This window comes from Triturus cristatus, chromosome 12, assembly GCF_964204655.1.
Source record: "Triturus cristatus chromosome 12, aTriCri1.1, whole genome shotgun sequence".
NCBI lineage: Eukaryota > Metazoa > Chordata > Amphibia > Caudata > Salamandridae > Triturus > Triturus cristatus.
This window is the reverse complement of record NC_140595.1, coordinates 794,709,001-794,732,135: the sequence shown is the minus strand read 5'-3', so window position 1 is coordinate 794,732,135 and position 23,135 is coordinate 794,709,001.

Sequence of the window (23,135 nt, the reverse complement as noted above, 5' to 3'; positions counted from 1 at the left end):
TGCAGTGAGAGGGAGTGACCATGGATGTGTCCGTGTGGCTGATATCTCATGTTCAGGCATTTTGCACCCAGTAGCGTGCAGCCTTTCATGGCACATTTTGTGTGGGCCAGTAACAGACGAACAGTGTGTCATGTTCACAGTCAGGTATTCTGTGGCATAGTGACTAGTAGACAAGCATAGGCACTGGAGGTCTTGCTCTCCGTGTAAGGTGCAACCACCGAATATCTTGATATATTCTCACATACATGTTGCCATGTTCCTAACACCATCAAATGGTGTGACTGCACCGTCCTTTCCTAAGCTGTTTATTGCCTTATTTTGTGTCACAGGTGTTGGAGGAACATATTTTGCACGGAATTATAGATCCTGTCACTGGTTCTGAGATGCTTAATTTTTTTGGCTGACATATAAGTTCTGATGGTCGCTATTTGTGCTACGGCACTTTTCACATGGGCAGTTCCTATTGTTGCATATTTTTTTTGTGTCTAGGGGCCACATGCGTCAACCTAAAAACCGGTCGCAAACGGGCAGATTCGCAGAATCTGCCCCTTTGCGACCAGTATTTTTGCATTGGGGATGCATCATCCCCAATGCAAAAATCGCAATTTATGTAATTGCAGAAATTGCGATTCCTTAAATTGCGATTGCATTTAAGGAATCGCAAATTGCGATTTCTTAAATGCAATGCATTAACCTAAAAAATTGCGATTTCGCAAATAGAAATCGCAAATTACCGTCAATCTCAAGTTGATGGTAATTTGCAATTTCTTTGAAAAAAACACTAAAGTGCATTTTTCAAAGTCCCATGTTACACACACAAATGCCCTTGGGGCATGTGTGTGCGCAACATGTGGTAAAATGGAAATTTCAGGGGTGCAACAAGGTGTCCTTTTGGTATCCTTGCACCCTTGAAATTGCATGCACAGTTTGCGAGTACCTATTGGATACCCACAAATTGCGCATGCAATCCCATTCATTCCTATAGGCCTCTAGGCCCATAGGTGTGAATGGGAAGCCATTCCTTAATTGCAACAAGCAATTAAGGAATGTGTAGGAATCACATTCTTTTTTGCGATTCCTACATGCATAGGCAATTGCAATTCTATAATTGCGATTCCTTAAAAATCACAATTATAGAATCGCAATTGCTTATTTTGATGCATGTGCACCTAGAAGTGGTGTGGTTTTTTTTTTACATATGAAAAACGAAGAATAGTCCAGACTTTGATGTGAGTGTTTTTTGTTCCAGAAGTGTGATGTGTACAGTGTCTATAATTGAAATACTGGCCAATCTCAACAGTATTCAAACCTAACACGTTTAAGTTTGGAAAATGTGCTATAAAATGCACACTTTAGAACGTAGAAAACAAGGGTGGGTGGGAAAAGGAGGTTCCAAAAAGGAGGGTACCCTTCCTCTATGCCTGCTTTTAACCCCTTCTGTGCCCATGACGAGCTGGACTCGTCATGGGCCGCGGTTGCGCTGTGCCCATGACGAGTCCAGCTCGTCATAAACCCCGCCCGCTAATGCAACGGCCGGCACAGGGCGGGGAAAGGGCGTGGCACACAAGGGGTTAAACAGCACCGGTACACCAGCACTGTTGCACATCACATCTATCGGTTGTGCTCACAGCCACGAAAAGTGCACACACAAACATTCCGCTGTCGTACAAGAAGAAGGAGAATTGAAGGGAACATTGCTCACAAGTATGCCCAGGTACAAGCCAATAATTATGTTTAATTACCGTGTAATATACCTCAGTTGGATGTAATGCATAAGAGCAACTCATTCATCCATACTTACAGCGCACACCTTGACAGGGCCCGAGAGTTCACCCAGGTGTGTCTTCTATCCCCAATGCTGCTGGCACCCTCACCCCTCCTGACGGGATCAGGATGGGCACCCTCACCCCTCCTGACGGGATCAGGATGGGCACCCTCACCCCTCCTGACGGGATCAGGATGGGCACCGTCACCCCTCCTGACTGGATCAGGATGGGCACCCTCACCCCTCCTGACTGGATCAGGATGGGCACCCTCACCCCTCCTGACGGGATCAGGATGGGCACCCTCATCCCTCCTGACTGGATCAGGATGGGCACACTCACCACGCCTGACTGGATCATGATGGGAACCCTCACCCCTCCTGACGGGATCAGGATTGGCACCCTCACCCCTCCTGACGGGATCAGGATTGGCACCCTCACCCCTCCGGACTGGATGGGCACCCTCACCCCTCCTGACTGGATTAGGATGGGCACTCTCACCCCTCCTGACGGGATCAGGATGGGCACCCTCACCCCTCCTGACGGGATTAGGATGGGCACCCTCACCCCTCCTGACTGGATCAGGATGGGCACCCTCGCCCCTCCTGACGGGATCAGGATTGGCACCCTCACCCCTCCTGACTGGATTAGGATGGGCACCCTCGCCCCTCTTGACGGGATCAGGATCGGCACCCTCACCCCTCCTGACGGGATTAGGATGGGCACCCTCGCCCCTCTTGACGGGATCAGGATGGACCCCCTCACCCCTCCTGACGGGATCAGGATGGGCACCCTCGCCCCTCCTGACTGGATCAGGATGGACACCCTCACCCCTCCTGACGGGATCAGGATGGGCACCCTCACCCCTCCTGACTGGATCAGGATGGGCAGCCTCACCCCTCCTGACGGGATCAGGATGGGCACCCTCACCCCTCCTGACGGGATCAGGATGGGCACCCACACCCCTCCTGACTGGATCAGGATGGGCAGCCTCACCCCTCCTGACGGGATCAGGATGGGCACCCTCACCCCTCCTGACGGGATCAGGATGGGCACCCTCACCCCTCCTAACGGGATCAGGATGGGCACCCTCAGCCCTCCTGATGGGATCAGGATGGGCACCCTCACCCCTCCTGACGGGATCAGGATGGACACCCTCACCCCTCCTGACGGGATCAGGATGGGCACCCTCACCCCTCCTGACGGGATCAGGATGGGCACCCTCACCCCTCCTGACTGGATTACGATGCTGGACTTCACTAAATCCAGAGGGGGGAAATGGATACAACACAGAGGACTCCAACTATCTGTTAGTAAGCTGTGTAATGAAGAACAAGGGAAGAACACCTACTGTATTACACTGGAATGTTCTAGAGTCAGCTTTGATGCCATGATTTTGCACTGGATATAATAAGATATATGTACGTAAAAATAGATGCAAATTGTAGGAGAGTAGGGTCTGCTATCCTATGGTCACCCCAAATTTTTGCTTTTTGCTTCACTGGTTTTTGACATATTGAGGCTGTGGGCCTGCCAATCAGACCCCCAGCCTGCTGTTCTCTCTACTAAATTAAAACTATGCACCCTAGGTGCATAACCAATTGGAAGTGGATCACCCTGTCAGCCCCTGTACCAGTGTACACTAGGTACCCAGGGCATTGGTGTACCCAAGGCCTGCCAAGGGCTGAAGCATGTATTATGCCACCCCAGGCTTGGCCTAACAATTTGACACAACTGGCTGATCACTCAGCTGGGGTAAGTTGGTGTAATCACCTCTTACTTAGGTGTAGTATACCTATACCTAACCTTAAATGGGACACCTGGTAACCTATAAGTCACTCCTATGGCAGGCCTTAACAATCCTGAAGGCAGAGTGCTTGGTTCCATGTGAGATGGTGCTCTGGCATGAGCTGAGCCTGTCTGCAGTGGTCGGAACAACTTCCTTCTACTGTTTCCAGATATCGTCATACCATATACTCTTAAGTGCATTATGAACCTCGCGGTTAAATGCTATCTTTGGTTTGGCTTTATCAAAACATGTCGAGTAAGGTGTCATACGAATTGGAATACTAACCCCTCGCCAATTCTGGCGACGGGGTTAGCATTCCACCCTTCTAGAGGGACACGACATGTACAGTACCTGAAACCCGGGTAAAATCAGACATAGCCTCAGCTCCACAAAATGGATGCTGCCACCACAGACACAAGTCTGCCCTCCTGCTGCTGGGAGTCCTTCCAGCTTGGGAGGTGTGGACAAAGGGTTTCCTGCCAGGGGAGGTGCGTGCACCACCCCAGACAGGATTTTGTGTATTGGTCAGGTAGGGCTTGAAAGAAACCAGACATGCCTGTGGCTCACAAGGAGCCTCGGTGCATATGCCAGTTCAAACCGGTCCTGGGGCACACCAGTCCCGGGCCTGGGGCGAGCTGGACAAAGGATTGGGGGTGTAACCACCCCCCTTCCTGGTCCCACCCATAGGGAGGGACCTAGCAGGTAGTCCGGCCCCTAGAATCCGCTTAAAGGTAGGAGCTGTGTCCTAAGACTTCAGACATCCTGGAATCAACTTAACACTAAGAAGAAGACGGGAACTTCGACGCTCTGCTGCACAGAGGACTGAAGCCAATCTCCCCTGTGGTCAGGGAGTGACCACCTTGCTAACGCAAGCACCATCCAGCGAATCAACGTCTGCTTTGCCGCCGCCTCCCGCCGGAGCCCGAGCCCAGAGACTGACAAGACCTGGACCTCCAGACCTCTCACCGCCCGATCCACAGTCCCTGAAAAGAGGAGACCCGTGGAGGCACCGAGACACGTGGAGCCAGCCATCTTGGAACGACTACGACAAGCTGACAAGCGCAACAACCGAGGCTCCCTCCAAGTTGTGCTTTGGGATCTGAGAAGCCCAACACCCGAGCAGCATCTGCACCAAAGGTGAGCCCTCCAGCATCTCCACGATCTGCGTGGGGCCCTTCTGCATTTTGCCACTCGACGCGCCTAACCGGTTGCTGGCCCGCTGGCTAGTAGCCATCTTGGCGACGAACTTCAAGAAATACACCACTGGTCTGGTTGCTCCAGACTGGCCCTTGCTCCCCTCCAAAGGAGCAGTCCTTCTGACCTTGCTGGTCAGAACCATCAGCTTATTTCATCTCCTACAACAATTGCTTTTGCCAAGGCTTGTTTGCTTCGATCAAGTCGCCGACACCGCCGACAGCGAGAGCCTGCGTGGGACAGCTCGTGAACCGACTCCTGGACGTCGTCGACCTCCAGGGACCACGTGGCTGCAGAGACAAGCTACACCTTTCTTCCTGTTTGCACCCGACATTGCCTGGTACCCACCTGGTGCCACGCTGGTCACTGGCTAGTGACTGTGAACACTGTCCCCTCTGCTTACAGGTCTTCAACATCTCCGATCCACCCTTGGATCCACTGCATCTCTCCCGGACCGACCGCCTGCAGCATCTTTGTCTTCAAGCTCCACGGAACAGATAGAAGAAACCCGACGCACTTCGAGGCCTATGCACCCGCTTCCTGTGGGTGAGGTAAAGCTGGCACACCTGTGCCCAAGTGTAGTATTACATCTCTAGTGCCTGTGTTCCAAATCTTGAGTTCCTAGTCCATCCGGAAGATCCTCTTTGCAGTAACTTTGTACTTTTTACGCACCCATTGAAACCTATGGGAGCACGCGTGTGACTATTTGCTCTGCACACGCCACCCGTGGACCTCCTGGTCACTAACTGACGTTAGCTCCTTGTAGGCCCAGCGATTCTAGAGGCCCTAGGCCTTTTCCCTTTTCTGTTCGTGGTACTTATACCACTATTTTAGTATATGGTTCGAGTGGCCACCAGGGCCTATCCATATAAAGTGCAACTTCTGTGTATTCTGTGATAATCTTGTTTGACGATTTGTGCTCCTGTGCTCATAAAGAGACTAGGGGTTACTTTGAGAAATAAATACATATATATTTTGAATATATATCTGTGTGGTGTCCTTTCATTGGTATACAAGGGGGTTGCATTTGGTAAAACAGCTGGCTTAACACGCTTCACGAGTTTAGCCTCAAAGACTGCTTAGCCTACGCTACCACTAGGGCAGCTAGTCCGAAAAGGTTGACTTACAACCACACCATAAGGGTTGCTTGGCACGGTACAAGGTGATCACTTTAACTAGTGAGCATCATATACCAGGCCAACTTCTCACACAAATGTATGGAGTATACTTGTTGACCATCACGCCGCAGGGTTTTGTTTACTTAATAAACAGATTTAGAAAATAACTCAGATTCAGAATCTGGAGGATGCCATCGATCAGTTATCCTCATCACAAGCCAATCACTTTACTCAGCTGAGTGCTGGGCAGACAACTGCAAACGATACAGCGAGGGTGTGGTCCCCGACTGCTGCCCCCTGGCATAATCTCCCAAGGAGCTCCATCCATTTCTGAAGCACAGCCCTTCCGGCGACTAGAGTGGGGGCCCTGGCCGCAGTTACCTCGAGTGCAGGAGCCTTTCATCCTCATGAGGCCGACAAAGGGGATTTGCAATCAGCACCAACATATTACCCAAGTCCTGTGTCCACCTTCCGCCAGAATGCAGCCCACATGCAGCTGGGTTCACTGGCGTGTCGTGCTGCGGGGCGGTGGAGGGGGTGGGGGTAGTAAACTCTGGATTAAGGCGAGGATGTGGTCCGTCGGCTGCGCTGCTGCCTCTGGTGCAGGAAACCAGGGTTCGAACCTCGAGGTTGCGTCCACATCCTGTGATTCTGGGCAAATCACTTAATCTCCCCGTGCCTGAATGTGTAATGTACATACGGTGCTATGTAAAGCGCTCCAATACCTTCGGGTCGAGTTCGCGCTATATAAATATGCAACAAAAAAAAAAGGCCGAGCGGAGTTCAGTAACTAAATAAATTAATATTAGAAATTACATTGCGCACGCTGCAACGCCAAACCGGCGATGCAGCGCACAATGTAATTCGTTTTATTAATTTATTTAGTTACTGAACTCTGTTCGGCCTTTATTCAGAGTTTACTAACCCCCACCCTGCCCCTCCCCCGCCCCGCCACACCGTCCTGCAGCACTACCTCCACGAGCCGCTACTGGTGTCGTGTCTGTAAACTATCGGGGAGGAACACCCTCTAGACCACAAAAACAAAGTTTGCCGCTGGTTGTCTTGGAGCTCTGATTTTAAATCTAATGTGTACAATGACACCTCCTTCAAAAAAGAAGTCAAACTACTTCTAATGAATAAACCTCTCCCCTGATCCCAGTTCTGGTGCGAGTGGGGTACCAACCAGACGCAGCTCACCTACCAGGATCCACAATGAACTTTAAGCGAGAATAACTAACGCACTCCTGAATACCTCCAGACCTACAACAAGTACGGACAACATTTATGCTCTCCTGTTAGCTACTCATATCTATGTGCCTAGTTCTCACTTTATTTTTCTTTTGATGTAACATTTGTAACTCTGATATCCTCACCGGGTCTAGTTCTCACTTTTCTTTTGATGTAACATTTGTAAAGTGCTCTGATATCCTCACCGGGTCTAGTTCGCGCTATGTAAAACTCTATAAATGAAATGAAATTACATTTTGCTTACTACGAGGGTTGGCCCCCAAAAAATTACATCTGAATGGGGGACTGCGTATTCTCCGTACGACTCGTATCCCGGGCACAAGTTTACCCGGGATACGAGTGGTACGGAGTTCGCTACATACGGGACGTTTTACATACGCTTGTGTATTCGGAAGGGCGGTACGGATCGTACTTGTGCGCTCGGACTTCAGTTTTACGATTTGTACGTAAAACTGTCCGGGTACGTCTCGTAGACCTTTTCCCGATACGATTCGTATGTATTTTTCACGTACGAATCGTACTTCACCGGTGGGACGGGACTTGTACGATTCGTACGTAAAAATATACGGATACGAGTCGTACGGGAATTTTTTTTACCCAATCGGAATCGGCACGTATGTATGGTGTTTGTAGTTAAATTGCTGTATTTTATTTTTGTTATGATTCAAGGTGATGAATTTTGATATATGATTTCTGTGTTTAACACTCCTGTAGAAGTGCAAATGTGCGCAAAACACGTGTTGGCTGTATTGTTGTATTCACTCGCGTCATCAAGGCGGTAATGCTGTATTCAATCAGTCATCAAAAGAAATAATAAAGAAAGAGTTAAAAGAAACAAAGCAAGATTTATGATTATATTTTTTTGTAGGGGTTTCTCAGTACAGTAATTTATGTATTGTAATTACCATACTGGTGGGGACCAGTAACTGAAATATATAGCTCAGGCAATATCACCAGAAATTGTTAATATATATATATCATAATATCATAATCAAGCGATGAAGATGAGGGAAACATATAAATATCAGAAATTACACTCATTTGAGCAATGAGAAACTCTAAGAAGATCTTAAAACTGCTGCAAAGCACCAGAAATGGAAAGGCACTGTGGGACCAGATTGTACCAAACAGGATGCCAGCGGCCCCAGTGCGGATGATTTCAGCTCCCTGCTAATACATTATCATAATTACTCAGTCAGTACCATAGCTGGCAAGTTTAAAGTGCTGTTATATGTGACATTTATATGTCTGCAGTGTGCTTATGTGTAACAATTAAAATGCATTGTGTGTGACATTTTGCGTGACACTATAAGATCAGCAGAAAAAAAGCAGTTCCGTCCATGCAATGAGATTCACCTCACACAGTGTTATGTTTTGGAAGGGGCTTTAAAATACTTACAACCTTCCTGCAAGGTGATTAACCTTTTTAACATGATCCCCAGGCATTTCCAAACTAGGGGCATATCAACAACAACCGGCGATAATTTTCGCTAAGCGCACTTAGCGCTAGGATAATTATCGCCGGCTAGCGTGGATTTTTATCGCTGAGATAGCGTACTATTAGCAACGCTTATCTCAATAGCGATAAAAATCCTCACGCTAAGTGGCTAACATGAGATTATCGCTGGAAACCCAGCGAAAATCTCACGTTAGATTGTTGATAGGGACAGACAAACTTAGCCATGATACCTCCTTCCATAGGATATCATGGCTAAGTCAGAAAAATACCAGACGTAAAAAAGCAACGTTAACCGAGGTTAGCGCTGCTTTTTTTGTCTCTAACAGGGTTAGCGACATTCTTGATAATAGGAGAAATGTCGCTTAGCAACATTTCTCCTATTGTTTTACTCTGGAACGCCTCCTTTGCATCTCATTAGAGATGCAAGGGGGAAGCGTAGAGTAAAAGGGTGCTAACATGCCAATTTGCATGTTAGCACCCTGTTGTTGATAGGGTGCTAGTTTTATCTCTGCTTTTTTGGCTTTTACAGCCAAAAAAGCAGAGATAAAGCCCTTGTTGATATGCCCCTTAGTTCCTGCAAGCCTCACTCTGACCTTGGCCTTCCGTCTATGCCTTTCTGTCTGAGTTAATTCCTCTTTCTATTTTTTACTAACGATTTTTTCTTTTCCCATCCACCTTTTAAGTATAGATTTTTCCTTTCACTGATTATCTAATCCTGGTCTAGCCCTTTCCTCAGAGCAGCATTGTCTGCTCGGACTAATACACCTGCTTTGCCTCTCCTTACTCCTCTGTGGTTCTGTCTTCTCGCGATGACTCGTGCAGGCGCCATTTCCTCGTTCCTTGTTGCACAGCCTGAATTTTTATCGACTGTTGTTTTTAGGTTAATAATCTCCAGTGTTATGTTGGGATATGTATGAGTGTATTTATTTTTTCTCTCCTGTAATTCAAGTATTTCTTCTGTAAAGTACTCTAATGCCTTTCGGTCACGTATTCCAATTCGCTATCTTCGAGTAGGCAGGGCTCTGGCAGTATATTTTACAGATTGCCACAAGAGGGCAGCAAATGACCCATTTTCTTTCCAAATTTCACATACTCTTTCGTAGTAAACTACGAGGTAACGTTGCTTTATGTCTAAAATGTAAGCAACACTAGTCACGAAGCGGCCTTATCTGTGTTTTCACGGCATATAACGTCAGTTCTGGATTCCACGCTAATGCAGCGTGACTGCCGCGGTGACTTTAAACTACCTGCTTTTGTTCACTCAGGCTCAGTGCAAGGAGCTAAAAATGTGTGATAATGGATTTTAAGGAAGTGATTAAAATGCGTTAGTCTAATGTTTGATGCGTGGCACTTGGCAGGGCTGCAGTTATCAGCTTGGGACTTCAAATTAAAAAATAGAGCATTCTGATTGGCTGAGAGTGCTTTTTTTCTCGTCGGCCGTCTCACCACTGTGGAATCATGCCAGTCCAGCAGTACTGAGTGATCCGATTGGTTCTCCAGAACATTGAGAGAAATGCTACAACCGCCATTATAGGACACAGGAACTTGGTCCAACGCCATGCTTTTGCAATTGTACCGGACTTACTGGTTCTCATTCTGTGTTATAAGTATTTCAAATCATAGCCGGGCACTGTTGTTTAACTTCTTAATCTATAGGTTGACAGCAGTGTGGTGAATGTTTTTTTCTATCAGACTATAGGTTTGTTATTTCAATTGTTCACTATACCCCAGTAGCGGTTCCTGGAGGGAGTGCTGTTGGGCGGTGGGGCGGGGGAGGAGCAGGGTGGGGGTAGTAAACTACGGCATACGGCCAAACAGAGGTAAGTAAACAAATAAATAAATAAAACGAATTTCATTGTGCACGCTGCATTGCCAAATGCGATGCAGCGCTCACAACGAAATTTGTTTTATTTATTTATTTGTTTACTTACCTCCGTTCGGACATAAGCCGTAGTTTACTACCCCCACCTTGCCCCTCTCCCGCCCCGCATCACCGCCTGCAGCACTCCCTCCAGGAGCCGCTACTGCTATACCCAGGACTTACAACTGCATATTATGTAGACAAAGTTACTGTGTTCACTCTTGCAGAGTGTACCATGTTTCTGCCTGTGGGGAAGGAGGCAACCTAAGGATACCTCGAGGTTAGATACCCGATGGTAGCTTCCCGGGCTTCTCATTGATGGATGGAATTGTGAGAAAGTGCCATCTTTCTTGCATGATATGCCCCCACTTTTTGCTGAATGTACTTTGAGTGTGCCCTGGACTCCTGCCAATCAGGTGCCCAGGGCCTATGTTCCTTCCCTAAAACCTAAAACCCAAATAAGCAAACCATGGCCACATGTCAGCCGCTGGTAAATGGTACCCTAGGTACCCAGGGCCTTGTGACCAGGGAAGGCCTCTAAGGGCTGCAGTACTTATTGTGCCACCCTTAGAGGCCCTGTACCCTAACACAAACACACTGCCCTTGCAGGCTGAGTGTCTGGGTACAAGACAAAACAGAGAGTCGACATGGCGCACATCCATGTGTGCCATGCCCACAACCTACACTGTCCTGGTATACATCAGCCACCCCTCTAGCTGGGTGCCCTATGCCAGTGGAGTGGGCACAGGAGCATGAGCCCTATGCCCCTACAGTACCCAGGTCCATTCCTGGGCACTGTAAGTGCAGTGCTGCCATTTAAGAGTATATGGTGCTGGGAGCTCGTCAAACACGAACCCCACAGCACCATAAAGGCAACACTGAAGACTGAGAAGTTTAGTATCAAGCTTCTCAGCACATTAAACCCGCACTGATGCCAGTGTGGGATTTAATGTACAAAGCACTACAGAGGGCATCTTAGAGATGCCCCCTGAAACCTAACCTACAATCCACGACTTGTCTGAGAGGCTGCCTAGGCTGCCACACAGCAGACATGTTGCTGGACCCCTGGGTGGAGAGCCCCCGCTCTCCTGGGCCTGCAACAATGCACGTCCTGGGCGAGGTGCTAGGTCTCCTCCCCCAGGATGGGCAGGGGGAAGCTTCAAAGGCATGCCGCCTCTGTGAGCTTCTCCAGGCCACTTGCTGTACTCAGCAACTGGCCCTCACCGGTTCTGACCCCCACTCTGGCGGGAAGACTGGCCGGAAACTCCAAGTAAGGACCGGGGATGTGCCAGCCCTGCCAACCCCACCCCTCAGGTGGGGGAGGCGAGGTGAAGCACATCTCCGGGCCCTCGCCATCTTGAAGATGGGGAGCCCTACCCAATCAGGACTAGGTCACTGCCCCCCTCCCACAGGAGAGTGGCAGGATAGGGGGTGTACCCACCCCAGGACAGGGACCCAGTGGTCCCTGCCCTTTTACCTACCTGTAACGCCCCTAAATTTAATATTTAGGGGTACCCTGAACCTTCCTTCCTTAGATTCCAGATTCTAAAACAGCAAAGAATATCAAGAAGAAAGAAGACCTGCTGTGCAGCTGCTAAGAAGAGGAAGACACCAACTGCTTTGGCCCCAGCCCTACCGGCCTGTCGACCCTCGAAACTGCTCCTGCTAAATCCCGACACCTCCTGTGGTCAGCAACCTCACAAACCCCGGAGGACCGGGCTACCTTGTGACTCTGAGCACCTGGGTCTCCCACGAGCAGTGGCTCTGCTCAAAGCAAGTATCTAACCCCTGGCATCAGCCAGGAACCACGAACCCTGCACACTCTGCACCCGCCAAGCCTGGCCTGTGCCAGAATGGACAAAGACCATGAGGACGTCCCCCCGGCAACTGTGACCCCGAATCCAGCACCCAAGGACCCACCTCGACGCTCCTGACGACGCCTGCAGCCTCAGAACCAGGGACCCCCCCCCCAACCGCGATCAACAGAGGGTAAGATATCCCAACACCAAAAGGCACCCCGGCACCCTGCGGCCCCCTGTGCCAAACTCCTGGGTACCTACCTATCCTCCAACTACCCAACTTACCTCTCGAAGTGGTGGTGGCACCTGAAGAATCTTCGTCCCCGAGCTTGCAGCCTTTGTTCGTCCTTGAGCTTTTCCATAGCAATCCATTGAGCGCCCGAAGGCTCAAAAGCACCCTGCACCCAGCCGCCCGAGTGGCCCTGGCATTGCAACCTCTACTCCTATCTACTTCCCCATTTGCCCTGAGCAAGTGACCAGGAGCCCAGCTCCCACAGCCGCGTGGCTTGCAGCAGCCACCAACCAAGGGCCCCCTGCCTTCCATAGGATAACATTGGGCCTACCTCACTCTGCACCCGGCTGCCCTTGTGCCGCTGAGGGTGCAACAACTGTACTTACCTGACCCTGGGAGACCCCTAAGTCTATGCCCAGAACCTTAACTCTGCCAGTCGAGTACTTACCCAAAAGCTGACAACTCACTTTTCTTCCATAGGGTAACATTGACTGGTTTCTCTTGAAATTTCTTCTAAGTGTGGAGTTTTTAAACTTTAAAATATTCACCTAAAATCAACCGAGTAACGAAAACGGAAATACTCACCTGCTATTAGGAGAGATCCCAGTGCTGGATCTTGGTGCCCAGCACTGACCCTGAAAAGTACTTACGACCGTACTTACCACTAACTTAATTTTCTCCCATAGGAAACCATTGACTGTTTTTCTGTGAAATTTCTTCTAAGTATCGATTTTTGCAAACTACAAATATTCTTTAAAAATCGTACCAACTGTGAAAACGTAATTACTTACCTGTTTTAGATAGATGCCCCAGTACTGGGCCTAGGAGCCCAGCACTGGATTACAAAAGTAACGGGAACATACCTTACCCATAACTTGAATTTTCTCCCATAGGAAACCATTGACTGTTTTTCTGCAAAATTTCTTGTCGATTTTTCAAGCTTATAAATATTCCTTAAAAATCGCCTGTGTGACTTAAACGCAGTCTCTCAACTGCTTACTGGTGGTACACTAGTGCTGGATCCAGGATCCAACACTGACCTAGCAAAAGTACCCATAACCCCACTTACCTGCTGAGTAAATTTACTTCTATAGGATAACATTGATAATTTGATTAGAAAAAGTTTCTAAGTGTCAACTTTTAAAAATAGCAAAATATTGCTTACAAATCACAACAGTAACTAAAACGAATGTAGTCACTTGTTTCCAAGAACTGTCCCAGGGCTGAATCTAGGATCCAGTCCTGGAGTTAGAAAAGTAATCCTGAAAGTAATCAATTGCACATAACTTAAAATTCCCATTGAGCTCAATGTATTATTGTGTTTGAAATTGTGTTGCCTACTGCAACAAACTGTAACTATTACCTGCAAAAGTCAATTGCCTATTGCAAAGTATTTAACTAAAGCATGTCATTCTGAGAAAGTATATTTTGATACCCATTGTTGGTTCTAAAATAAAACAACCATATATTTTTATATACAAACCATTGGCCTAGAGTTCAGTTCGTGAGTTAGTGAGACCACTTGCTGACTGAGTGTGTGCAACAAATGCTTTACACTGTCCTCTGATACTGCCTTACTGCTCGACCAAGCTACCACTTTAGAGAGTAAGGTTATATCTAACTTTAGCCTCTGCCAAACCTCTGGGGACTGTGGACTCTGTGCACACTGTACCTATTTGGGAACAGTATATACAGAGCCACTTTTCTACAGGAATCCCTCCACGTCAGGGGCCCTGCTGTGTGTTCGGCTGGGTTCAGGGCCGTAGCCAGGGTTGTGGGGAGGAAGGGGACTGTCAGGGCCAGCCCATATATTTGTTAGCCGCCCCTCCCCCCAAATGCCTCAGATTGCAGGCAGGAGCTGACAGGTCCTTCTTTTAATTTAACTTCCTTTTAGCCGTGCCAACCTCTAATCTCCTAAAAGGACAGAAGGCGAGTACAGGGCAAGACCTGCCCTGCCCTGCCCTTCGAAATAAACACGTCAAAAGCAGCGACCGGCTCCCTTCCTGAAGTACAAGAAAACCTTTGGTACAGGAGCGCCTGGGTGTTTGATCCTAACGCCAGGGCGAGGCTCACTTCCAATACTGTTAACAAATTTGCCCTGATTCGTTTGACGGCTATTCTTTAACATATTTAAATTATTACGTTTTTCATATTTTTGTTAACATGGACATCAGCTTTAACGCAGTAACTTGTTTGTAAATTATGGACGTTTTAAAATTTAATTTTTTTTTTTTAATGAATGTATCATTTCTATATTTTCTCTTTAAACAGGTCTTTTATATATCATATATTAAAAAATAACAAAGAATTTAGACCAAAGAATGAGGTTGAGGCTTTCACCTACCTGAACACTATGTAATAAAGATAATAGTTTAGTTATTGAACACGCTGTACTCATCAGTGAAAGGCATGGGGTCACGAAGCTGGAGTGACAAGGGGCGCTAGTAATTCAACCCCATATCACCCAAAGTCATCAAGTGCAGCCAGGAGCTCCAACCCCCTTACAGATAGCTCTGCCCTAAAGAAAAGTTTTTATTTAGATGTGACCAAATATTCAAATAAACTAGCGTCTGGCACACTGGGCAGGAATTTTTTTCTCCACACTGCACAGGAAAATGTTTTCTCCACACTGCTCATTAGCATTTTTCTCCAACACCGCCCTGTAAAAGAAATTCTCCACACTACCCAGGAGCACTTTTTCTCCAACACTGAAAAATTCTCCACACCGCTCTGGAATTTTTTTTCTCCACAGCAGCAAATGTATGTCTCTATAAGATCATTGTATGTTCTTCTGGAGGTGCTTAGAAGCCTTATTAGGCATTTCTAAAGGCATCCAGTACACCTTTCAGCTCCCGAAGGATCCAGCTGGGACTGAAAGTGTGAGAACAGGTATTCATTTCTAGAGGTGTGGGGCGTTGCAAAGAAAAAGGGTTTCCATTCTCAACTTTGTAAAGATGTTTGTAAAAAACTTCCCAACGTTTACTGATTGTTATGAAGCTTCAACAAGAAGGCAGAGGAGGATTGAAGCAGATGTGTGGGCTGAGAAACAAGAGACCGTGCCAGATTAAGACAGGGCCAAGAACAAGAATGACTCACTGGCATGCAGCTGCCCTGCTGGGAAGTGCTGGCATGGTGTATTACAAGAATGCCAACCCTGGTGAGAGGTTTCGGGGGCTGCCCTTAAAGTTATCTGTCACTGGTGAAAGTGTTGGTATTGTAAATGGGCCAGTCCTCCTGAAAGGTATTGATATAATCACAGATACACTATCAATGTTCACTGCAGAAAACTGGTCTGTTGAAGGTCAAAACATTGCGACCTTGGCCATCGCAGCAGGTCTAAAGGAGCGAACAGTGGCGGCTGGTACTGACCGAGGGTGGCGAGCCGGGGGGTTTAAAAACATGAATCTCACTTATCTTTATAAGCCCACCGACTCGCCTCCATTGTCATCTCTCCTTTGTTTCTCTTCCGGTCTAAAGTCAGAAAGCACACAGGTTCCCCTTAGCAGCGTTGTGATTGATCTGAGCGCCCTGGTTCAGCGCTCAGACATGTTCTTCACCCAGGCTGTGCGTTACAGCCCGGCAGAGAACATGGTAAGTGCGCATGACTGTTTGGCCGGCCCAAGACGTCTGGCTAAACCATCATGCACACTTAGTGCACATATTTCCTCCTCCTCCTGCTGGCTGTGACAACAGCCAAGCCCCGCCCCATACCAAAACCTGCTTCAGCACGGAAAAATAAAATTGATAACAACATCATGATGTTATCATTTTATTTTTCCTTCTTTGCACTGCTGAAACACAGTGGGACAACACTTCTACGCCTCAGTGGAGGGGCCGCCACTGGGAGCGAAACTAGAGACCGGACTCATGGACTCAGCATTACTATTGACCAAACATCAGATCACCATGGCTTGGAAATCTGCTCAGGCACTTCTGCTAGGAACGGGTCAAAGCTGAAGGAGACACTCGATGTAACTGCATGGAACGAGTTACAATTAGCACTAAAGATCAACCACCATAGAAGGTGAGAGGGTACGGAGGTATTGATAGCTATCAATTGCAGGGTTCTGTGCTCCCTGAAGCCTGTCGTACACTACCAGGTACACCACAGGATCTACCATGTGTACGACACATGCCCAGCTGCGTGGATATATTCATAAGGTGAAACAAAATGTGCCTGTGGCTCCCACACCCATGAACATTCAATCACCATCCACGGCATCCAGTCCATCTCAGCGAAGTTTACCCAAGACTCCCAACTTCAGAGGAGGTGAGGTTCTGTGAGAGTCTCACACAGCATGAGACTGAACTCTGTGGAACAATATCTAATGAATTGATCTAAAAAGTTACAAAGATTGAAGAGAACACAGACAACACCACAACAATGCATGACCTCACCACCACAGAAACAGACAACAACAACCGTCCATTAATACATACCCTCAATACCCAGTTATACAAATATTTCCCCAACATTATCATTGCAGCCAGACCATCAGGATCACCAACAGACCCAGCACCGCTGGGAATATTTAAAGATATCCTTAGCTCAACCTGTGTAGGGGAGGTAGTCAGTTACCTACTCAACAAGGGGCATATTATCAAGAGAAATATCGCCGCTTTAGCGGCCGTCTTCGGCCCAAAAGCGGCGATTAATTCTATCGCAGTATCAACAAGGGTACGCTAACGCGTGTTTCCTTGTTTAAGCAGCCCTTTAAATGCCACTTTGCATGTCAGCGATGAATATCGCTAATGACATGCAAAGTAGGCGTTCCTTTCCATTGATCAATGGAAATCCACACTGACACTGCAGCGCAAGATTATCAAGCCTCGTGCAAACCGGCGATGCAATAAAATAAACCGCGCTAACCACGGTTATCGCAGGTTTGTAACGCCTGGTCAGAAACTGGCCTAGCCATACTTTTAATGGCAGGTGGATTGTACGGCTGAGGCAACGGGGCATGTTATCAAGGAAACGAGATAAATATCGCATTTCCCGCTTTGCGCAATTCTGTTTCAAGCCGCTTTCGCTGGATTTAATCACCGTGGAGATATGCATTGATAATAATGCGATATCTTGGCGATTAAATCCGGTGATACGCGGCGTTAAACAGAATTGCCCAAATCGGGAAATGTGATATTTATCGCGTTTCCTTGATAATATGCCCCATAGTCCCTGGAACTAGGTTCATTCCCACCTGAGCTTAAAACCTCCTACATCCGACCTCTCCTCAAAAAGAAAAAACATTGACCAATCTGATCCAGCAAACTTCAGGCCCATATCAAATGGACCATTCTTATGAAACGTGTTTGAAAGAGCATTGTTTACTCAAGTCTCTAATTTTACGGAATATTATGGTTTACTGTCAGACCAACAGTCTGGTTCCAGACCCGGCAGAAGTACAGAGTCAGCCACCATATTCATCTGGGATGAACTAAAACTCACAGTGAACAAAAACGGAGTGGGTGCCTTATTGCTTCCGGATTTATCTGCTGCATTTGACACTTTCCTACACCAAAACACTACTGCAAAGACTTCCCAGTAACCAAATCTGGGAAAATGCTTTAAAATGGATAGCTTTTTATCTCACAGGCGAAGAGTAGTCGACCTACCCCCTTTCACATCGCCCCCTCACATATAGCACTGTGGCGTTTCTCAGGGGCCCATCATATCCTCTCTGGTACACAACGTGAACCTAGACTCCTTACTAAATCTGATTAAAGCATACCACCTCATTTGTTGCAACTATGCCGATGGCAACCAAATCATTTTCACAATGGATAGCCTTGAAGACCTCTACAACTCAAAACTCGATGACTGCCTTTGTGACATAAACACATGGATGTTGAATACCCGTCTGAAGCTCAAAGCTGCAAAGAGAGGGATTATTAACTGAGGACAAACACAAAACTACCACCCCCTGCCGCCATATGACCTAAGGAGCTTGAAGCCATTCCGACAACATCAGGGGGAGTTAGAAACCTCGGAGTAACCAAGGACTGAGACTTATCCTTGATGCCTCATGCTGACAACGTCACAGAGTGCCTTCTCCACGATGAAACAACGTTGTTGCATCTTCCCATACCTTTCATACTAACATGAGCTGGAATCCATCCTCAGGCTCGTACTCTCCAAGTTTGACTATGCCAACAGCCTATACCTGGGCGCCGCTGCATTCATTATACGCAGAATGCATTTCTTCTCAAATGCTGCCGCAAGGCTTCTTCTCTGCCTTCACCCAAGAGAACACATGACCCCAGTCCTGCAGTCGCCCCACTCGCTGCCTACAGCCAGAAGGGCTATGTTCAAGGCACTATGAATTGTCCAAAAAGCCTCCCGAGGAAAAGGACCACAATATCTGCAAGTTAAATTCAAGCCATACAGAGCTCTGCGCTCCAGGCTTGCAGCACTTATCATCATATCAGCTCACCATAAGAAATCTGTGGGAGGCACTGCTGTCTCACTACAAGCCGCCAAACTCTGGAACTTACTGCCAGCCTTTCTTAGGAGCACCCAGGAACAAATAAACTTCTGAAGACAGATGCAGGTAAGTGGAAAAAAGGGATGAACTATGGTTCGCCTCGGCATTATATAGTCATATACGTCCATATATAACTGTTATGGCCCACAATAATACTAAAGCCATAATACGCCGCACTCAGCAACAATTTGTAATTTATACAAATTAAATTCACATTGGACATATCTGGTATGAGGGTTGTCCATCACCAGCACTGTACAGCCAAAAAAACAAACATCACAAAAAACACGGGCATGAAATAAGTGAAGAGGTCTGTCACACTTTACTGGACTATTTTGGAGGACTTTAATATAGTCCATTCACTGCAGGTCCCAAATATCTATACCATGTGACTGCTTCTTTACATCTCACATAGCTCACCAGCCCAGCCCACCTGGGGCAAAAGATCAGACATCAATGGGGTCCCTCATACCATGTCCTAATGATCCGGAAGCTCTTAACCTGGACAAGCAGGGGAGGCCTCCCTAGGCCTGTGGGGTCCTGGGCATTTTGAAACACAGTGGGCTGGAGCAGGGAACCCAGGGCTTCGGGTTTCCACCCCAGAGCTTGCTAGGGCTCTGGTCTGGGGCCTAGCCAGAGGTTCTGAACCCTGACAAGTAGGGGAGACCTCCCAGGGCCTGTGGGACCCCGTCCTGGGCACTTTGCAACATGGCGAGTGGGAGAAGGAAGCCCAGGGCCAAGGGTTTCATCCTTGGGCCTGCCGGGGCTATCACCTGGGACCTGGTCAGAGGCACAGAGCCCTGAACAAGCAGGGGAGACCTACCCCGGCCTACGGGACGCCGTCTGCGGCACTTTGAGACAAGACAGGTCAGAGAACGGAGCCCAGCGCTGGAGTCTTCCATCCCAGGGCTTGACAGGGCTCTGATCCGGGCCCAGTAAGAGCTTTTGAACCTGGACAAGCAGGGGAGATCCCCTCTGGCCTACGGGACCCGTCCCAGACACTTTGCCACATGGATGGCTGGAGAAAGGAGCCCAAGTTTTGTGTTTTACACACCAGGGACTGCCGGGGCTCTGTCTCGGGGCCTGGTCAGAGCTTCTGAGCTGGGACAAGCAGCGGAGACCTCCACAGGCCTGTGGGACCCCATGAGTGGTACTTTGTAACAAGGCGGGCAGGTGAAGGAAGCCCACGACTGGGCGCTTCCCCACCCACCCCCCACCCATGGGCCAGCTGGAACTCCAACCCGAGGCCTGATCGGGGTTTCCTACCCCAGGCAAGCAGTGGAGGCCTACAGGGCCCATCAAAGTTTCCTATCCCAGAAAAGCTGGGATGGTCTCCCTGAGCCTGTGTGTCACCATCCCGGGGCACTTTGTGACACAGCACATGGAAACCGGGCACCAGGACCCTAACCATGGGCCTTCCAGATCACTATCCATTCTTGTAATCTGTGCACACCGAATGACAGAGTGGGACATGTGAGAGGATGTATCTGGCCTCCTGGAGGCGTGACTGGCCCTAACCAAGGGCCTTCCAGATCACTAGCCATTCTTGTAATCCGTGCACACCGAGTGACAGAGGGGGACATGTGAGAGGATGTATCCGGCCTCCTGGAGGCGTGACTGGGATTCAAGCTCCAAAGAGCCCGTATCGGGACTTCCAGGGCAACTTGGAATTCTGAAGAATCACATGAAGGAAATGGCGTGTGTGTTTACTTATTGTAAATACAAAACATTATCAACAAAGTCGGCATGACATATTTTGCACCACCCATGTAGGCGTGGCAATAGACCCATAATTTGAATCTCGCCTGGGCCTCATTTATACGTTGCAAGAGATACATTGTTTTTTTCTACTTTCTCAAGCACTGTGTTTATGAAAGGTATGTGGATATCTACACGCTCTGAAGGAATGTTAGGTGGGCCATTACATTGACAGCAGCTCTTGACTTAATAGAATGAATTGTTTTTTAGCACACAACACAACCCATTTTACCAACGTTAGAATAGCAAAATATTGAGTTGCTCCGAAGGTCCCATTCAATGGTTACGCAGCGGATGCGTAACTTACTCATCTCTTTTAACAGGATTGTAAGTTGTCACATCCAGGTCACACAAGCATCTCTGCAGCAGACGCATTTACCCGCTGAACTACCGTGTGCATCACCCCATGCTAGAGATGCTCCACCTACAATGAAACGATATATGGGAATGTATTTTGTAATCACTGAAGAAGCCTAGGTGCAAGTGGTGCAGTCAGTGCAGTGGCACCGGGGCTCAGGGCTGGAGGAACCCACTGCACTAGCTTCGCCCGCGCCTGTGTGTGTGCCCAGGAGTATCCTGCACATGGAAGAGAAGACCCCAAAGTAAAGACCCACCATTACACAGTCTAGGGGAGTGACAAGGAACCACAGGCGAAATCACTCGTCTCTTTATTCACATCTACTCTCTCCACCCATCGCTTCTATGATTTGCTCTCTCTTACAGATTAGAATCTTTCAACATTCTAAGCTAGACAACCTCTCAAGCCGTCAGCATGTACTAAAATGAACCAAAGGAGGGGAGGACAGAATACAGGGACTGGGAAAGTACATGAAGCTATATTTAGGAACAAAGCAATCCGTGTTTCTGTGAAAAGAATAACATTACAACAGAGGGATTGAAGGGGTGAGAAGAACTGGGTGAAGCACTTCTTGTTTTACAAAGGGGTGGCACCCACATTTTCTCCTCTCTGACCCCAATGAAAGAGGAGATGAGATGACGAGATGAGATGTGATGAAGTGATAAGACGAGATGAGATGAAATGAAGAAATGAGATGATGAGATGAAGAGATTAGGTGAGGTGAGGTGACATGAGATGAAGAGATGAGATGAAGAGATGAAATGAGATGAAGAGATGAGGTGAGGTAAGATGAGATGAGATGAAGAGATTAGATGAGATGAAGGGATGAGATGAGATGAATAGATGAAATGAGGTGAGATGAGATGAAGAGATTAGATGAAGAGATGAGATGAGATGAAGAGATGAGGTGATATGTGATGAAGAGAAGAAATGAGTTGAGATGAGATGCAGAGATTAGATGAAGAGATGAGGTGAGGTGAGATGGAGAGATGAGGTGAGGTGAGGTGAGGTGAGATGAGATGAGATGAAGAGATGAGATGAGATGAAGAGATGAGATGAGATGAAGGGATGAGATAAGGTGAGATGAGATGAAGATATGAGATGAAGAAATGAGATGAGATGAAAGGATGAGATGAGGAGATGAGATGAGGTGAGATGAGATGAAGAGATTAGAAGAAGAGATGAGATGGGATGGGATGAGATGAAGAGATAAGGTGAGGCGAGGTGAGATGAAGATGAGAGGAAGAGATGGGCACTGGGTGCTGCTAAGTGGCATTATTGTGCACGTGCCTCAAAGTAGCTGAGAAGCACTCCTGTCGAAAAGAAGCATATTTTTAATTTGCCTCAACTGAAAACAACACCAGAAAGAACTGCTACTCACTAGTAGAGGTCAATATTCTTGTCCAATAATAAAAGCCTGCTATTTGTATGTGTCTTCTTTAAACAATTTTTGCATGTTACTAGATTTACCCTCTTTAAACTGGCAATCATTGTACTCAGAACAGAAGGATGAAATGCTGAAATGGCCCCAGCAGAACTTTACCTCAAACCTGCAGGTCACACATAGATCTAAATAGTGTTTCATCCCCTATCAAGTGTTAAAACATGTTTATAGAATTTTTTCTATAATGGAATAATTAAAAAAACATGAGGAAAAACTGGTATCAAAGATAGATAAAATACATTAATGTATGTAAATGTAAATAATTCTAATGATAATAAACTGGAAAATAAACCAATTCCCTAGAAGTCAACAATGTCATATGAATCAGAAGTGTCAAACGTAGGTGCAGTAAGGCAGAATTATACAACAGATGTTCAGCATCCACATGGGAACCTTACACACGATGGACAGAAATATAAATCCTTTCCACATTCAATGGGTATCTGGAATAGCCGGCATTGAATCTGGTTATCCTGGACCTAGTTTGGCCAGCCCTGATATATCTGTAGTTCAGAACAAGGACAGGACAAATATAACAAAATTAATAGTGATAACCTGGAATAATAATAATTCTTTAAAAAATGATCACACTTTATTAATGTTACATATTCAAATTTTTACACAAATATT